Below are 17,525 nucleotides of genomic sequence, written 5' to 3' on the forward strand. Positions count from 1 at the left end.
ACTTAATTACACTGAAAGGAGACTGGTTGCCTCCATGTACGCCGATGATGTGACTGTCTGCATTGGAGAGCCAGAGGTGAATAATCCACCAATTAAACAATAATTTCTCAAATCTAGTAGACATGCAGGCGTTAACATTAATTGGTATAAGTTGAAGATCTTTCCCTTGACCCCTAGTACACTTCAGACCTCATTTACAAGCCCTTTGCACCACTGCTGCATCATTTCTTTTGATGCAGCATTGGCGCTTGCAGTGCTCCACACTGCTCCAGATTTACAAACTGACACATTAGGTCCAATAAATCGGTTTGTAAACCCTTGCGTTACATTATACCTGTGCCAGATATAGGCCCTCATTCTGACCTTGGCGGGCGGCGGAGGCCGCCCGCCAAAGTCCCGCCGTCAGATTACCGTTCCGCGGTCGAAAGACCGCGGCGGTAATTCTGACTTTCCCGCTGGGCTGGCGGGCGGTCGCCTTCAGACCGCCCGCCAGCCCAGCGGGAAAGAGGCTTCCACGATGAAGCCGGCTCAGAATCGAGCCGGCGGAGTGGAAGCTGTGCGACGGGTGCAGTTGCACCCGTCGCGTATTTCACTGTCTGCACAGCAGACAGTGAAATACATGTAGGGGCCCTCTTATGGGGGCCCCTGCAATGCCCATGCCAGTGGCATGGGCACTGCAGGGGCCCCCAGGGGCCCTGCGACCCCCCCTACCGCCATCCGGATCCCGGCGGTCGGACCGCCGGGATCTGGATGGCGGTAGGGGGGGTCGGAATCCCCGCGGCGGTGCAGCAAGCTGCGCCGCCGTGGAGGATTCAATGGGGCGGCGGTACACTGGCGGGAGCCCGCCAGTGGTGCCGGTCCGACCGCGGCTTTACCGCCGCGGTCGGAATCCCCATTGGAGCACCGCCGGCCTGTCGGCGGTGCTCCCGCGGTCCTCCGCCCTGGCGGTCAAAGACCGCCAGGGTCAGAATGACCACCATAATGTATGCAGGGTAGGCGTTCCCGCAAGAAAAGCCACACAGAACTGACGCAGTGAAATTCACTGTGTCATTCTGTGACTGCACTGCATCATAATTTGACCACATGCTAAGGGCAGACATAAAACTGACGCAGCTTTTCTCTGTGGGGGCGTCCTCGCATCACTACAGTAGCATAATTTTTTTGACACTAGTCGAGCAATGCATGAGTTTAGCGCCCACAGATCCGTTAGAATTTCAGACGCATCTGTGAAAACATGCACCATGGAGTTTTGTATTGTAAATACAGTGCATCCATGGCATCGGTAGGTGATCGTGGGGCAGCACGAGAAATCTGACGCATGGGTGCAGATGCGTCAGACTCTTGTAAATGAGGCCCTTAGAGTCAACGTGGCATTCCCACAAAAATGGGCAGACTCTGCTGTAAACACCTAGGGATTTGGGTCAACAGGAACCTTGATGTAGTATGGCAGGAAAAGTATGGTAGAATTGTGATGTGGCTGGAGGAACAGGTACTGATCTGGGCTAGATTACCGTTGTCTATGGCTGGCAGAATCACAGTCACAAAATCCCTATCCCATTATTATTTGCAATTTTACACACAGAATACTGAGTTACATCAGGTTACATTAATAATAATTGAACTCAGACGTTTACATCAATGTAAGTATACAGGAATGACCACAGGAGACAGTTACAACAATAGGGCGGAGGACATGAACAGTTAAACGAAGCAGATCAGGACGCATGGGGCAAAGTAACTAAGGCCCTCATATTAACCCTGGCGGTCGGTGTTAAAGCGGCGGTAATACCGGCAACATGCTGGCGGTAAAAAGAATGGGATCACGACCACGGTGGAAACCGCAAACACAGACAGCCACTTTAACACTCCGACTGCCACGGCGGTAGCAACCAACACCGCAGTGGTCACCGTCAACAGACAGGTGGAAGATAATGTACCCTCCACCCCATTACAACCCGCCAATCCGCCAGCTTTTCCGGGGCGGTAACAATGCCATCAAAAGCACGGAAGAAACAGTCTTTGGAAGGGAAACCAGTCACCGCTCGACACTCAACGAAGAACCAGGATGCCAAGGAGCCCGAGCTGCGGGTCTTGCCGATGCTGGTCTACCTCCTCATACACGAGGAATATCAAAGGCGGCGGCGACGACCACAGTGAGTACTGCACCTAGCACACAGAGGAGGGGGGAGGAAAAAGAGAGTGACACACACACGCAACACCCCCACCCTCACCCACAACACCATACACACAAACACATGCAACAACAGTACATTTACACCCCGTTACCTCCTGGAAGAACGCAAGGACAAAAGGAATTGAGTGAAATAAGTGATATTTTTGAAATAGGCAGATATACGTAACAAACAGAAAAACAGTATATACAAATATTTACAATATGTACAGGAGGCCGTACATTGTCCTTTGCAAATGTCCGTGACCCACTGGGCCAAAAATCATGGGCCAAGCCCACACTTGACTCCTGCCTCAATACGGCGAGAACACTGCAGGGGCATCAGGTCGAAAACACACAGGCACCTGAGGGGGACAGGGAAGGGGGGGCACCTCAGCCGGAAGATGGAATAACGCCACTGCTCCTCGAGGGGGCTCCATGCCCACTGCTAGGTCCTGGGAGTGCAAAGCCACAGTCTCTCAAATCTCTCAAGTGGGTGGGTTGCCCACTGCTTGGTCCTGGGGAGTGCAAGGCCACAGTCTCTCAAGTCTCTCAAGTGGGTGGTTTGCCCACTGCTTGGTCCTGGGGAGTGCAAAGCCACAGTCTCTCAAGTGGATGGCTTCTCCACTGGTTCTGGAGGGGGCTTTGTGCCCAGTGTGCTTCATCGTGCCAAGGAGGGGGTGAGTGGATGCAGTTCTCCACTCGTTCTGGAGGGGGCCTTGTGCTCAGTGTGCTTCATCCTGCCAAGGATAGGGTGAGTGGATGCAGTTCTCCACTGGTTCTGGAAGGTGCTTCATCCTGCCCAGGATAGGGTGAGTGGATGCAGTTCTCCACTGGCTCTGGAGGGGGCCTTGTGCCCAGTGTGCTTCATCCTGCCAAGGATAGGGTGAGTGGATGCAGTTCTCCACTGGTTCTGGAGGGGACTTGGTGCCCAGTGATGCAGCACTTGGGGTGTGGCAGTTCACATTCCCTCACCTGGGTGTCTGAGGCACAAGATTTGCATGGACGAGGTAGCATGATACTCCATGGAGGCAGGGCCAGACTTCATCCTGCAGCAACTAAGGCTGTAAACTGGTGGTAGTGCCGGTGCTGGTGGGGGTGCTTCCAGTGGTGGTGGGAGGCTCGAGGCCGTCTCCTGCAGCCTCGGACGGATGCACACTGGGGCTGCTGCTGCTGGTAGTGGTCCTACTCTCAGCGGTGCAGGTGGCGGTGCTTGCGGCGGTGCTTGCGGCGGGGATGCTGGCGGTTCTGGCCATGGTGCAGGTGCTGGTGCTGCCAGTGGTGGAGGGAGGCACCAACGCGTCTCCTGCAAGCTCAGACGTCTGCCCACTGGGGATGCTGCTGCTGACAGTAGTGGTGGCAGCGGCGGGGCAGGTGGCGGTGCAGGTGGCGGTGCCTGTGGCAGTGCTGGCCGTGGTACAGGTGGCGGGGCTGTCGGTTCCGATGGTGGGCACCAGGCCCTCACCTGGAGCCTCCGAGGCCTGAAGTGCCTTGCCTTGGCTTTTCTGCCCCTTCCACACCTTAGCAAATGCTGCTGGGACCTTGGGTCTGGCAGCTGGAGTTCTGGAGGAGGCCTTAATGGGTGGGTCTTGCTCCTTGGCCTCGCTGCATGTTGGCGCCTTTTTCACCTTGACAGGTGGCAGAGTGGTGTGGTCATTTGCAGGGGTTGGTGGCACACTGCTTGGCCTGAGAGGTGCCCCCTTTGATCCTCTGGGAGTTGCAGGTACCACAGCGGGTGACGACTTTGTGGCTGAGGTGCTGGCCTGGGATCTGGTCACCCTGGCCCGAGGGGAAGGACGGGGGGAGGGGTAGGGAACAGGTCAATGTTTGCCAGGAAAAGTTTTTAGACACACTGGGACGGGAAGATAGAGAGGGTTTGGGAGTGGAGGAAGAGGGAGTGGTTGTAGGAGGTGTCTGTCTGCTGAGTTTGGGTGAAGGTGCATGGGCTGGATGCTCTTGTGAGGTGGATGGCTGTTGGGTGGGTGGGTGCTTGCATTTGTGTACTTTGGGAGGAGGGGTCACAGATACACTGGGAGAGGACACAGGGGACATGTGCATGGTTGTTGGGGTGGTGACTGTTCATGAGGGGTGTGTTGAGATGGGCATGCTGGTGATGGAGGTAGTGGATGAAGATGTAGTGCATGCAGGTGTGAGTGGAGACGCTACTGGGAGGGAGGTGGACGATGAGGAGGAGGGCGACACAGTGGAGGCAGTGGATGTTGGTGTGTTTGCATGGGTATGGTGCTTGTGTGAGTGCCTGTGAGATGAAGTGTGGTGCTTAGGTTTGCCTGAGCCACTTTTGTGTGGTGATTTGGGTGAATGATGGTATGAAGGTGTGTTTGGGATGGGCTGGGGTTGAGGGGATTGGGACTGGGTAGAGGAAGTTGGAAGGGGGAGGCTAGACAACGGTACAAAGACTGCCATCAGTGCTGAGGCCAGAGCCTGAAATGCCCTCTGTTGGGCCGCCATGCCAGAGTGAATGCCCTCCAGGTATGCATTTGTTTGTTGCAAATGCCCTGCTAGACCCTGGATGGCATTCAGTATGGTTGACTGCCCAACAGAGAGGGATCTCAGGAGGTCAATAGCCTCCTCACTGAGGGCAGCATGGCTGACTGGGGCAGGGCCTGAGGTGCCTGGGGTGAAGGAGATTCCCACCCTCCTGGGTGAGCGGGCATGGGAAACACGCTGAGGGGCTGCTGGGAGGGCGGCGCTGGTAGGGGGGTGGCGGCTGTACCTGTTGTTGGGGTGGGCAAAAAGGTGTTCGCTACCGCCAGGGAGCTTCCATCGGAGGATGGGTCGCTGTCTGTGGTCTCCCCTCCTGTACCCGTCGTGGTACTCCCCTCGCCCTCAGTCCCACTGGTGCCCTCACCCTCGGTGGATTTGGCCTCCAGGCCCATGTGGGATGCAGCTCCCTCCATGGCCCATGCCTCTGCTCCTCTGCCAGATGATGCTAATGCACCAAACGACAGGGTGACAAAACAAAAAGGGGGGGGGAAGACAGAGGATACACTTGGTCAATGCCAGCAACACCACTACCGTTGGCGTACACAACACACAGGGAGCAGCCCTATGCACTAGGCCATGCCCAACCATTTCCTAAGACGGTCACCAGCCCATGGGGTACAATGCCTAATGCCAGCATCTGCACACCAGAAACCCACAGGACCCTGCCCAGTAGTAGATGGGCACTTACACTATTGGGGTATGAGTGCTCCAGAGCCTGCCCAACAAGGTACCTACCCTGCCATGATCGCCCTAGCCTAGGGGCACCCACAGCCCACATCCCCCACCCAGGTACCTCCTAACGCACGCAAAGTCAGCTTTCAGAATCTGTACCCACCCCCTTGTGGCTGCTGTGATGCCCTCAAGCGCCCATCCAACTCTGGATAGGCCACCGCCAGAATGCGGAACATCAGGGGGGTCATGGTGCGACGGGCACCCCTTCCTCGTTGGGAGGCCAGCCCCAGCTGGGCCTCCGCCATCTTCTTTGACCAGCGGCGCAGGTCCTCCCATCTCTTGCGGCAGTGGGTGCTCTGCCTGTGAAAGACCCCCAGGGTCCGCACCTCCTTGGCCATAGTCCAGGTCAGCACCCACCCTTTTTCTGGTGGGTGCTGACCTGGAGGGAAAAGACAGCAGAAAAGGGAATTATTCACCCGTCCAGACCATCAGACTCATTGCCCACCAGTTCCCACCCATCCCCTGAGGCACATACACTGACCACGTTACATGCTGCACTCTGGCCAGGACGTCTCAGCACCCCTCAACATGTGGCTTACATCCACAGCACTCCATACATGCATGGCCCACGCATTACAGTGTACTTACCTGTTTGTCTGGAGGAACGTAGAGTAATGTGTACTGGGGTAGGACCCCATCCACCAGTTTCTCCAATCCTCCGCAGTGAAGGCAGGGGTCCTTTCCCCAGACACATAAGCCATTGTCGCTTCCAGACACAGGTCACAGCAGCACTTGCAGTGTGGGTCCTCTCCTGTTGAAGGTCAGGTAGCAAATGAGTGAATAGATAGAAAATGGTGGTCACATCCGCGGCGGTGCTTACTGTCACCGCCGGCGTACATCGCCATTGGCTCCTGGAACCCATAGGGCCCAATAATATTCCAATGCGAAGTTACGCTGCGTTCATCGACCGCCAACCGCGACGGCACACAACGCCAGCGCAATTACCTCATTTACACTTGTCCTTCCTCACAGGTCAGGCAGCCGCCATTTCAGGGGGGCACAGGGCATGGCACCTAACTGCGTCACAGCAGACATTGGCACATCAACTGACTCTCAAGTTCACATACTGTTTCTGTAAAGTAAATAAATCAACATTAATGCAATAGATGTGGGAATATGACCCTCTGCTCACCGTTCTCTTCCATAGGCTTCATTCGCTGAGGAAGAATATGAGATGGCAGCATCCTCCGGTGTACAGACCCCTGGTGGACCTTGCGACAATGGAGGACAGATACATTATCATAACCTACAGACTTGATTGTGCCACAATCCAAGAACTGTGTGCCCAATTGGAGCCAGACCTGATCTTAGCTATCTGCCAGCCCACAGGAATCCCCCCTCTAGTGCAGGTCCTGTCAGTGCTCCATTTCCTGGCAAGTGGTTCCTTCCAAACAACAGTGGCCATGGCATCAGGGATGTCTCAGCCAATGTTCTCTAATGTGTTGTCTGCCCTGCTGAAACACATGCGCAGCTACATCGTGTTCCTTTGGCCACAATGAAGGCTGACTTTTGTGCCTTGGGACATATCTCGAACATTATTGGTGCCATTGATGGTACACATGTGGCATTTGTCCCCCACCACCCCCCGGAGAAATGAACAGGTTTACAGGAATAGAAAAAGCTATCACTCTATGAATGTGCAGATGGTGTGTTTGGTGGACCAGTACATCTGCCATGTGAATGCCAAATATCCGGGCTCTGTGCATGATGCCTTTATCTTGAGGAATAGCAGCATCCCATATGTGATGGGCCAACTCCAGAGGCACTGGGTGTTGCTAATAGGTGAGCCAAAGGTCCCCACCCAGTATATGTTGGTGTCTGGGTATGGGATTGTCCCTAAGGGTTAGTGTGTGTCAAAAAGTTGTCCCTCGATATTTGTAGGTGACTCTAACCCCTCATGGCTACTGACCCCAGTGAGGAATGCCAGGACAAGGGCAGAGGAACGTTACAATGAGGCACATGGGTGTACATGGAGGATCATTGAAAGGACCTTCAGCCTCCTGAAGGCCAGATTCCGGTGCCTCCATCTGACAGGTTCCCTGTACTACTCACACAAGAAGGTGTGCCAGATCATCATTGCATGTTGCATGTTGCACAACCTGGCCTTGAGACGCCAGGTGCCTTTTCTGCAGGAGGATGTGCCTGGAGATGGTCTTGTGGCAGCGGTGGAGCCTGTGGAGAGTGAGGAAGAGGAGGCAGAGGAAGAAGATGTGGACAACAGAACAAATATAATACAGCAGTACTTCCAGTGACACACAGGTAAGACACTGTAACTCCACTTTACATTTCAGTTATCTGTTGGACATTGTGCAAAGCAGCCTCTTTCCCTATGTCTATGGACACTGACTGTTCCCTTTGGAATCTCTATTTTCAGATATCTGTGCCCCATTCTGGCTCCTGTTATATGTACTGCTGCCCACCAAAGGTCATCCTGAAGTATATTTCACTGTACATTTGCGCTGCAATGCTTTGAAAATGCTGTACTAATACATTTGTGAATCATTAGAGTGACTCCAGATTGGTATTTGTTTCAAGGGTGTTTATTTAGGTGCTCATAAGTATAGAGGTATGTGCAAGGGGCTGGGGCGGTGGTGAAGGAAAGTCCAGGGTAGAGTCCAGTCTCTTGGTATGACAGGTGCATTGTCCAAGAGGGCATAGGAAGGGGAGCAATGGCAGTTTAAGGTGGACAGGGTAACAGAGTGGGACAGAAGGGTGACTATCAGGAGAGTCCTATTTCCTGGCGGGGGTCTTGGCAATGTTCTCTGGCTTCTACCTGGATCGCAGGGCCAGTTTGTGTGGTGGTTCTCCCTCTGCAGGGGGTTGGGTGCTGGTTGCCTATTGTTCCAGTGGCGGGTACTCCTGTCCACTAGCGCCGGCTGAGGTGGAAGGCTGTTCTCGGGTTGGATAGTGCCAGGCACCTGTTGTTGTGCCACTGCCTCCCTGATGGTCTTGCACATGTCAGCCAGCACCCCTGCAATGGTGAACAGGATGATGTATATTTTTGTTAGGTCATCCCTAATCCCCAGGTACTGTCCTTCCTGCAGCCACTGGGTCTCCTGCAGCTTGGCCAGTATCTGGCCCATTGTCACCTGGGAATGGTGGTATGCTCCCAGGATGTTGGAGAGTGCCTCGTGGAGAGTGGGTTCCCTGGGCCTGTCCTCCCCCTGTCGCACAGCGGTCCTCTCAGCTTCCCTGTTGTCCTGTGCCTCTGTCCCCTGAACCGTGTGCCCACTGCCACTGACCCCAGGTCCCTGATCATCCGGGGTTTATGGGGTTGCCTGGGGTCCCTGTACTGGTGGACACACTGCTGATTGACGTGTCCTGGGGACAGAGGCATGGGCCCGCTGGGTGGGTGCTGTGCTGGTGTTTCCTGAGGGGGGAGGCTCTGTGGTGGGTTGGGACTGTGCCTGGGTACCCGACTGCCCAGAGGTCCCTGATGGGCCATGTTGGTCATCCTGATCCAGGCGTGCAGAGCTGCTGTCGTCACTGTGGGCCTCTTCGGGGGGGGGACTGGATGTAGCTGGCACCTCCTCTCTGGTGACATTGAGTATGGGTCCTGTTGGGATGCAAATGCATTGTTAATGTATCTGCGTGGGCCATCTTGTGCATGGGTGTGTTTCCCTCTATGATTGTGATTTCCCTGTCGGCTTGGCATTGTGTGAGTGGTGATTTAGTGGGCTGGGTGAGTCTCTCTACTGGGCAGGCTGTGATGATGGGTGTCCATGCTGGTCTGTGATGGCTGTCCATGCATTGTTGTTGCATGCAGGGCTTGGTATTGGGATGGGTGGGTTGTGATGGTGAGGTATATGTGAGGTGGTGGAGTGATGGGGGTGAGGGTAGGGGTATGAATTTGTGATGGCATGCAGGTAGGATGGGCGGGATAAAGTAGTTAAGATTTGACTTACCAGAGTCCAGTCCTCCTGCTACTCCTGGTAGGCCCTCAAGATGCATTATTGCCAAGAGTTGCTCCTCCCATGTTGTTAGTTGTAAGGGAGGAGGTGGGGGGTCCACCGCCAATCCTCTGTACTGCTATCTGGTGTCTTGAAAAAAACGGAACGCACCTTCCCCCGTAGGTCTTTCCACCTCTTCCTGATGTCATCCCTGGTTCTTGGGCGCTGTCCCACGGCGTTGGCCCTGTCCACGATCCTCCGCCATAGCTCCATCTTCCTTGCAATGGACGTCTGCTGCACCTGTGATCCGAATAGCTGTGGCTCTACCCGGATGATTTCCTCCACCATGACCCTTAGCTCCTCCTCAGAATACCTGGGGTGTCTTTGGGGTGCCATGGATGTGGTGTGAGTGATATGTGTGAGGATGTGTGGGGTGAGGTGTGGGGTGATGTGTTGTGGTGTGTGAGGTGCGTGGATGGTGGATGGGTGATGGTGTCATGTGGCTCAAATTGAGTGGGTGCTCCTGGCTTGTGTCTCTCTGTGTTGGAAATCTTTTTTTTAGTTGAAAGGGTTGTGGGTAATGTGGGTGTATATTTTATATTGGATTGGGTGTGGTGTGTGTATGTGTGTCAGGTGTATGTAGTTTGATTTGCCCAATGTGGTGTAGTTTTGTTATTGTGTGTGTATTTTGATTGCGGCGGTGTGTACCGCCAATCGTTTACTGCGGTTGAAAGACCGCCGCGGTGATTCGTGGGTCGTGATACTGTAGGCATATTCCTGTTGGCATAACAGTGTGGGTTTTGCTATCGCCAGTTTATCACTGACCTTTGGGCTGGCGGTCTTGTGTGGGTGTCTGTATAGTGGTGGAATTCTCAGTGTGGGTTATAATACCCATGGCGGAATACCACCACGGTCACGGTATGTTGGCAGCCGTCAGAACTGCGGTAGGCGGCATTTACCGCCAGGGTTGTAATGAGGGCCTAAGTCTGGTCGATGTTGACTTAACCAAAATGTCCATCAGATAGGAGGAGTTTGAGGTCTCTTTCGAAGGTTGCTGGGCAGGCGGTTAGATGGAGTGAGGAAGGCACAGAGTTCCAGATTCTAGTGGCGCTGCCAAAGAAGGGACGATACATGTATCATTCTCATCTGAAGGTGGGGGTTCGAGGAGCAGGGATTGGGCATTTCTGGAATGCCTATTTGCCCCAGAGATTTTCAGTTTCTCGTTTAGATAGGAGGGTGAGGAGGAGTGCAGCGCTCTGTGGGTGATGCAAGCGATTTTGGATTGGGCCAAGCAATTCAATGTGGAGCCATTGGAGGGTTAACAAGGCAGGGGAAATGTGGCCACATTTCTTGAGATCTATAACAAAGCATGCAGCATGCAGTGTTGCTCTCAGTGGGCCTAGGCGAACTTTGGGAATGCCTGAGAGAAGGTCAATTCTGCAGTCTAATCTAGAGAGAACAAGAGACTGAACCACTGTTTTGTGGTCTTGTACTGAAATCATTTGACTTATGCCCCAAAGCTGCCTAAGATGATAATGTGCTCAGTTGGCCATGAATGCTGTATGGCTGTGGAGATTAAGACTATCATCCATAGTGGTTCCGAGTGATCTGGCACTTATGACAAACGGCCTATGAAGGCAGAAAAGGTTGGCCATTAATTCTTGTACATGCGTTTTTGCTTTCTGAGGTGAGATCAAAAGAAATTCTGCTTTAGTTGGGTTGAGTTTTAAATGGTGGTTAGACATCCAGTTTTGAATCATTTAGAGTGTATTTGAAAGCAGGGAAATGTCCTCTGGGGATGAGATTTTCAAGTATATTTGGGTATTGCATAGAGGTGGAAGAGGATCCCAGAGTTTCTGAGCATCACACATAGTGGTTCTAGGTAGAGGCTGAAGAGGGTTGGGGAGAGGATCGAACCTTGGAGGGCACCTTGGTAAACGCTGACTGGTCTCGAGAATGAGTTGTCCATTTTCACAATTTGGGCATGGGTGGAAAGATAAGAGGAAAACCAGTTGAGGATCGTTCCTCCACATCCCATGCGTAGTTCAAAAATACAAAGGAGGTAATGATAGTTGGCAGTGTGGAATGCGACAGATAATTCCAGGACGAGCAAGAGGCAGGAGTTGCTGGAGTTGGGGATTCTAGGGGAATCATCAACGTTTTGGAGGATCACAGTTTCTGTACAGTGACCCTGGTGGAAACCTGATTGGAGAGTGTCTGGGAGGTTGTTTATTTGACTTGGGCAGGAAGGCGGCTGAGAACAGCCTAGGAGATGCTCACCCTGCTGTCCCGTGTGAGCAGGGAGGTCTGTGCTTACCTGATTGCGTACTCTATTTCTTCTGTTCACAGGCCCAGTTTGCATATCACTCAGTCCACCTGACTGTTTAAACCACATATTGCAGTCAAGACAAACAGCATTAGCCTGTGCTTATATGAACACTGCGATCTGCTCTCCCCTAAATGCCCCAAGGGTGTAATCAAAACTGTGGGCTGCACGGTGTGGGCGTGGATCTGCACCAGGCAAGACTAGACTTTGTGTACTGTTTCCTTTGTCTCAGAAACTGATTCTACCACTCACAAATGACACACAAGTGCACCAACAGATGGTTAGGTCTGACAGCATTTGGAGATTTCTATCCTGATGATAGCATTAACACCCTACAGGCACTCCACGAAACTAAGGACTGCACGCCAATTGACATGCTTCTTTATTATGGACTGTGGGCCATATCCAGGGTACTGCACAACACATTCTCACAGTCATCTCCCCAACTGAATGCACTGGATATTGTCCTACTACCCTGTGACTCTTCTAGGAGAATGATTACCTTCCTGTAATCCACTAAGCAGGACAAGGCACCAATGGTCAGCTGTAGGGCAAAACTTAAATAGCAGGCAGCCCTGTACTTTGAACTAATTGATGAGCAATGAGGCTTCTGCTGCATCCAGAGCAGAGCCCTGTTGACAAACTATAGGTTGCGTGTAATACATGAAAAATACCTTCACAAAATCCATCGTACCCCTGCAGTGCTATATACGATAGGACTGAAGTAGGACTCATGATATGAGCCCTGGGGTATTGATAATGTAGGCTTTCTGCATTTGGGCTGGATGTGCCATGCAGTGGCAGGATACTAGGCATTATTCAATGACTGAACTGACAAAGTAACTGACAACAACACCTGGTGCCCTGTTAAAGTATGTTAAAGATACATTCCAGCTGGTGTATGAAAACTCACTGCTATCATGCTGCTGCCAGCTAAATGCCAGGTGGAAATGCACTGGGGCCATGAAACTTCCCTCCATGTAGAATGCTGGCTTAAATATGCAATACACTGTTAGGAACAGCATGACGAATATTGGTCATTAATGCCGACCAAATCCTGGCCAAAGGATATCGGGGGCCATTCAATATGCATCTGGCCCTGCATGCAGAGCGGAAGATGGACCATTAGTTTTGCAACCGCTTGATCAAGCATGCAGCCCCGCAAAATATACTGTTAAGCTCCAGTATTGAGTTTGTGCACCATTGGTACACTTCTGTATTATAACGAACTGCAAGTAAGCTCTTACTTATATAAGTACAAGTGTGCTGTGACTGATATCGACTTTATAATACAATGATATGGTATGAACTCCCTGCAGCCCCCAACAACACTTGTGTAATTTGCAGTTGGTGCCCCCGCCCCACCTTGGGGCACCCCAGAGAAAATATGTTAATTTTCACCCCTCACCGGGCACTCTGGGATGCTCCTTGGCTGCTTCATTTGTAAAAAAAAATGTGCTGGTGCCCAAAGCTCTCGTCTGAAACTCGCGGCTGCTGCAATTAAATGTGTGAACACCGAATACTAAGACAGCATAACCCTGAAGCCATCTCGGGCCTCTTTAATCCATTTACAGCCACTCCCTGCCCCTTCAGCTCACTCTTGCAGCTTTCTGCGTTCTCCCATTGTGACGCTTTTTCATTTTTCTCTTCCTCCCTCTTTCCCATATGTGTCTTTTTCTCGCAATAAATGCTTGAGAAAGAAAAATAACTGCCAGCCCTCAAAAATAAGTGCCGGTGCTCTGCACCGGAAACAAGCACAAATTAAGCACTGCCAGGAAGAGGGGTAAGGTAGTTTTGTGCCGCCTTTCCTTTTAATTCTTTGGATGCCTTGGTCCCACCCAGGCACCAAGATGCAACTTTTAGTTTTGGGGACTGCAGGGGGAGCCCAAAACCCCAGGGGACCCCAGCCAGCTTTCTGCGCACAGCTCCTATGCTGCATGGGTGCCGGCATCTTCCATTTGAGAATGGCAGGAGCTACTGCTCTCTGGTCTTCAGTTTGGTATTAGGCATGCCTAACCCACCCCCCATCACCCCCTCAACACCGGCACAGTGGGGTGGCAACGTGGCCAGCAAACTGATTCTGCCCGCCCCCCCTTCACAGACAGAAAGGGAATACTTACTCTAACAGAGCTTCTTCTTTACGTCGGTTTCTGGGAAGATGCAGGTCCCATGCACCTGCTCTTCCCAAGAAATGTAATTCAGTAATGATGTGCCGAGGAAGGGAGGAGGATTGCAGTGAAATGCAGCAGAGCGCTGTCCACCTTTCTTATGTTTCTTTTGTTTCAAAACCACAATGTTTACAGTGGCACACCACAGTCCCCTTTGGCACGATTTTCTTCATCCTGGGCCCGTTTTGCTCCTGGTGGCCAGGCCTAGCCGCCTTGAGCTCCTGGCCTCTAAAAGGGCACATTGAGTGGGGAGATGGAATTCCTGGCTCCCTACACCAGCCTCCTTCTCTGCCTGAGTATTGGTGCTTCTCTCCTGCTGAGGTATACATAAATATGAAGGATGGAATGCTTGAATTAATCTCAGCCAATGGTAATTACTCATGGTCGCATCCCAGTCCATTTATATTTTACACACCATGCAGCCTCAGTTTGGACCCAGCCATAGCAATCACTTTTTGTTTTCTCCTGCTGAGGAATGGGGCATCTTGCGCTGCCCTTCTGCTACCAACCAGCAGAACATTCTCATGCCTTAGCTCCCCATGCCCCATGACTCTCTGGCTGTCTTGTAGGGCATCCATGGGGGACAGAGCGCAGAGAGATCCTAAAGGACCATTCAGAGTCCCCCAGTACGGACACTCCTCCAACATAGCCCTCAGGGAGCATAAGAGGTTATAAAGTGTCCAGCACCACTGGCCAGGGAGAGATCCATCCTATCCCTGGGGTTCAGCTGGAGTCAAAGTCAATATTCCATCATTGCAGGTGGCTTCTCCTCCCAGCTAGGCATCCTTTCCGCCGTCATCGCCTCCCATGTTCAGGGTCTTCTCCACTGACTCTCCCTTCTGGTTTTTAAGGGGGGCAGAAAAGTTTAGGGGCCGAGCACTCCCGGCCAATCATATGAAGTCACATTATTCCTATACCACTGTAAGAATTCTTGGACAGTCCAAAACTGTGACATCAGATTTTCCCTGCTATGAGCTCCTCTGAGAGCCTCAACTTCACCCCTGGCTGACATTACTGCTTGAGCCTATCCTACCAAACCTTAAAGGTGAGCCCCTGCTGTATTGGCGGCAGTGGCCTGGTCCTCCTCCTTTGTTCTAGTGGGCTTTGTTCTAGTGGGCTGCCTTGGACTAGGTGCAGTGTAACAGGCTAATTATCAGAAGCGGATTTCCCACCACACCCTTTCCTTTCCAAGTAACTGAGCCAATCACTGCTGATTGTCCTTTTGTGTGGAGCCCTTGATTCCTCTGATGGGGGGCAGATTAATTAAGCAGACTTGGTAGTTGATAAAAGGCACAGAATCTGACTTTGACCTGAGCCACAGACAAGTGACAAATCCTGAAGTCCCATGACATGTGAATATGTGGTAATAAGATCTACAAGTTAAAACTCGACGAGCACGTGTTACCCCAATTTGATACCTCAATGGACTTTGTAGGCTTAAGCAGGCCTAAGTAGAGTAAAACCGTACTTTGGATGGATTTCCCCTATATGCACAGGAAAAGTATCACAGATTTTCCAGTAAGCACTACAGACCTACACTATGAATGCCCATTCATATTTTAAGGCCTGCTCCAAGTACTACTCCTTGTGGAATATCTTCTGCAATAGGCTACCTGTGTGTAAATAATAGGATGCTCACAATGATAGTCTCATACATGCAGCCTGCCACATTTACACCGACATGTGCTCATATGTTTATGTGTAACCAGCCCAGTGCTCCCTGCCCTAGCTGCGCAGCAGCTGCTTTATCTTAAAAGGTGGATACCGATGGTTAGCACACTCAGTCCATTTACCTTGAATTTACTGTGAGTGACACTCACAGTAAAGGTAGTGAGACTCACTGAAAGCAAAGGTCGAAAAGCTGGGTAAAGAGGACAATTCTAGTGTGCTAAATGGGCAGAACACATTTGCTACATTCATCAATACATAGATTATCCTCCGTTTTATGGCTAGACCTTTATTGAGGGTGTCCTATCTTCATCTTGCTTCACACAGACAGTCAAGCTCATGGATGAATGTTTGAGTGAGCAAATGAACCATGTATTAAGCCATATGTATTGCTCCTTCAGTTATCTCTGTCCTACTGAAAGGAGTTTCTTGGACAAGGTTTCTTGACAGGCTGATATCCGTCTTCCTTGACTTATTCCCTTGGCTCAAGTTATTATCAGAATTTGTTTAAATAAAACTCGAGTCTGAAAATTGTGCACCAGTATAGCTTCTAATTACTCTGACAGCTAGAAAAAAAAAATTAAAGGAAGCTCGAGCAAAATGGGAGCACTTGCAGCGAGGTATGAACAGTGTAACATTTGTGGTGCCTCTGAGGTCTGGATGGATGAGGTTCCTAATTCTGGAGATTCACAACAGAACCTATTAGCCCATAGTCAGGCGCACCCTTATTCTACTCACACTTTGGATAACAGATCCCTTGAAGACCCTTCAGGTGTCCAAGTAGTGCGAATCACAGTACTAAAAAAAAACTAAAGCACATTATGGCTGGCTGGAATCTGATATGAAGTACAAATTTAACAAGAGGAGCAGTGCTTAACTTTGCTGAGGGTGCAGGTGGTGGAACCTGCATCAGTTTTTGGAGACTGTTGCATAGTTTTCATCACCTGACTTTGACAAAGAGCAAAAGAGAAAAAGAGAGAAAAGAGCGGAAGGAGGAGGAAAAGAAAATATGAAAACTGTGTTGTGGTGAAGCAGACATGAAAAAGAACCGACAGAAGCGAGGTAGAGATGAAGCTTAGTGTAGTGGAATAAAGAAGCATTCAGTCAATTTAAAACAAAGAAGACTTAGGGGGTCATTCTGACCCTGGCGGTAAATACCGCCAGGGCGGAGGTTGGCGGTAGCACCGCCAACAGGCTGGCGGTGCTCCGCCGGGCATTCTGACCGCGGCGGTACAGCTGCGGCCAGAAGCGGAAAGCCGGCGGTGTACCGCCGACTTTCCGCTGCCCATGGGAATCCGCCATGGCGGCGCAGCTTGCTGCGCCGCCATGGGGATTCTGACACCCCATACCGCCATCCTGTTCCTGGCGGTTCGCCCGCCAGGAACAGGATGGCGGTATGGGGTGTCGAGGGGCCCCTGGGGGCCCCTGCAGTGCCCATGCCAATGGCATGGGCACTGCAGGGGCCCCCGTAAGAGGGCCCCACAAAGATTTTCACTGTCTGCTGTGCAGACAGTGAAAATCGCGACGGGTGCCACTGCACCCGTCGCACCCCTTCAACTCCGCCGGCTCAATTCTGAGCCAGCTTCCTTGTTGACGGGGCTTTCCCGCTGGGCCGGCTGGCGGTCTTCTGGCGGTCGCCCGCCGGCCCCGCGGGAAAGCCAGAATGACCGCCGCGGTCTTTCGGCGGGAACCGCTTGGCGGGCGGTGACCGCCGACCGCCGCGGTCAGAATGACCCCCTTAGGGGGTCATTCTGACCCTGGCGGTAAATACCGCCAGGGCGGAGGTTGGCGGTAGCACCGCCAACAGGCTGGCGGTGCTCCGCCGGGCATTCTGACCGCAGCGGTACAGCTGCGGCCAGAAGCGGAAAGCCGGCGGTGTACCGCCGACTTTCCGCTGCCCATGGGAATCCGCCATGGCGGCGCAGCTTGCTGCGCCGCCATGGGGATTCTGACACCCCATACCGCCATCCTGTTCCTGGGGGTTCGCCCGCCAGGAACAGGATGGCGGTATGGGGTGTCGAGGGGCCCCCGTAAGAGGGCCCCACAAAGATTTTCACTGTCTGCTG

Source organism: Pleurodeles waltl, chromosome 6 (assembly GCF_031143425.1).
Source record: "Pleurodeles waltl isolate 20211129_DDA chromosome 6, aPleWal1.hap1.20221129, whole genome shotgun sequence".
NCBI lineage: Eukaryota > Metazoa > Chordata > Amphibia > Caudata > Salamandridae > Pleurodeles > Pleurodeles waltl.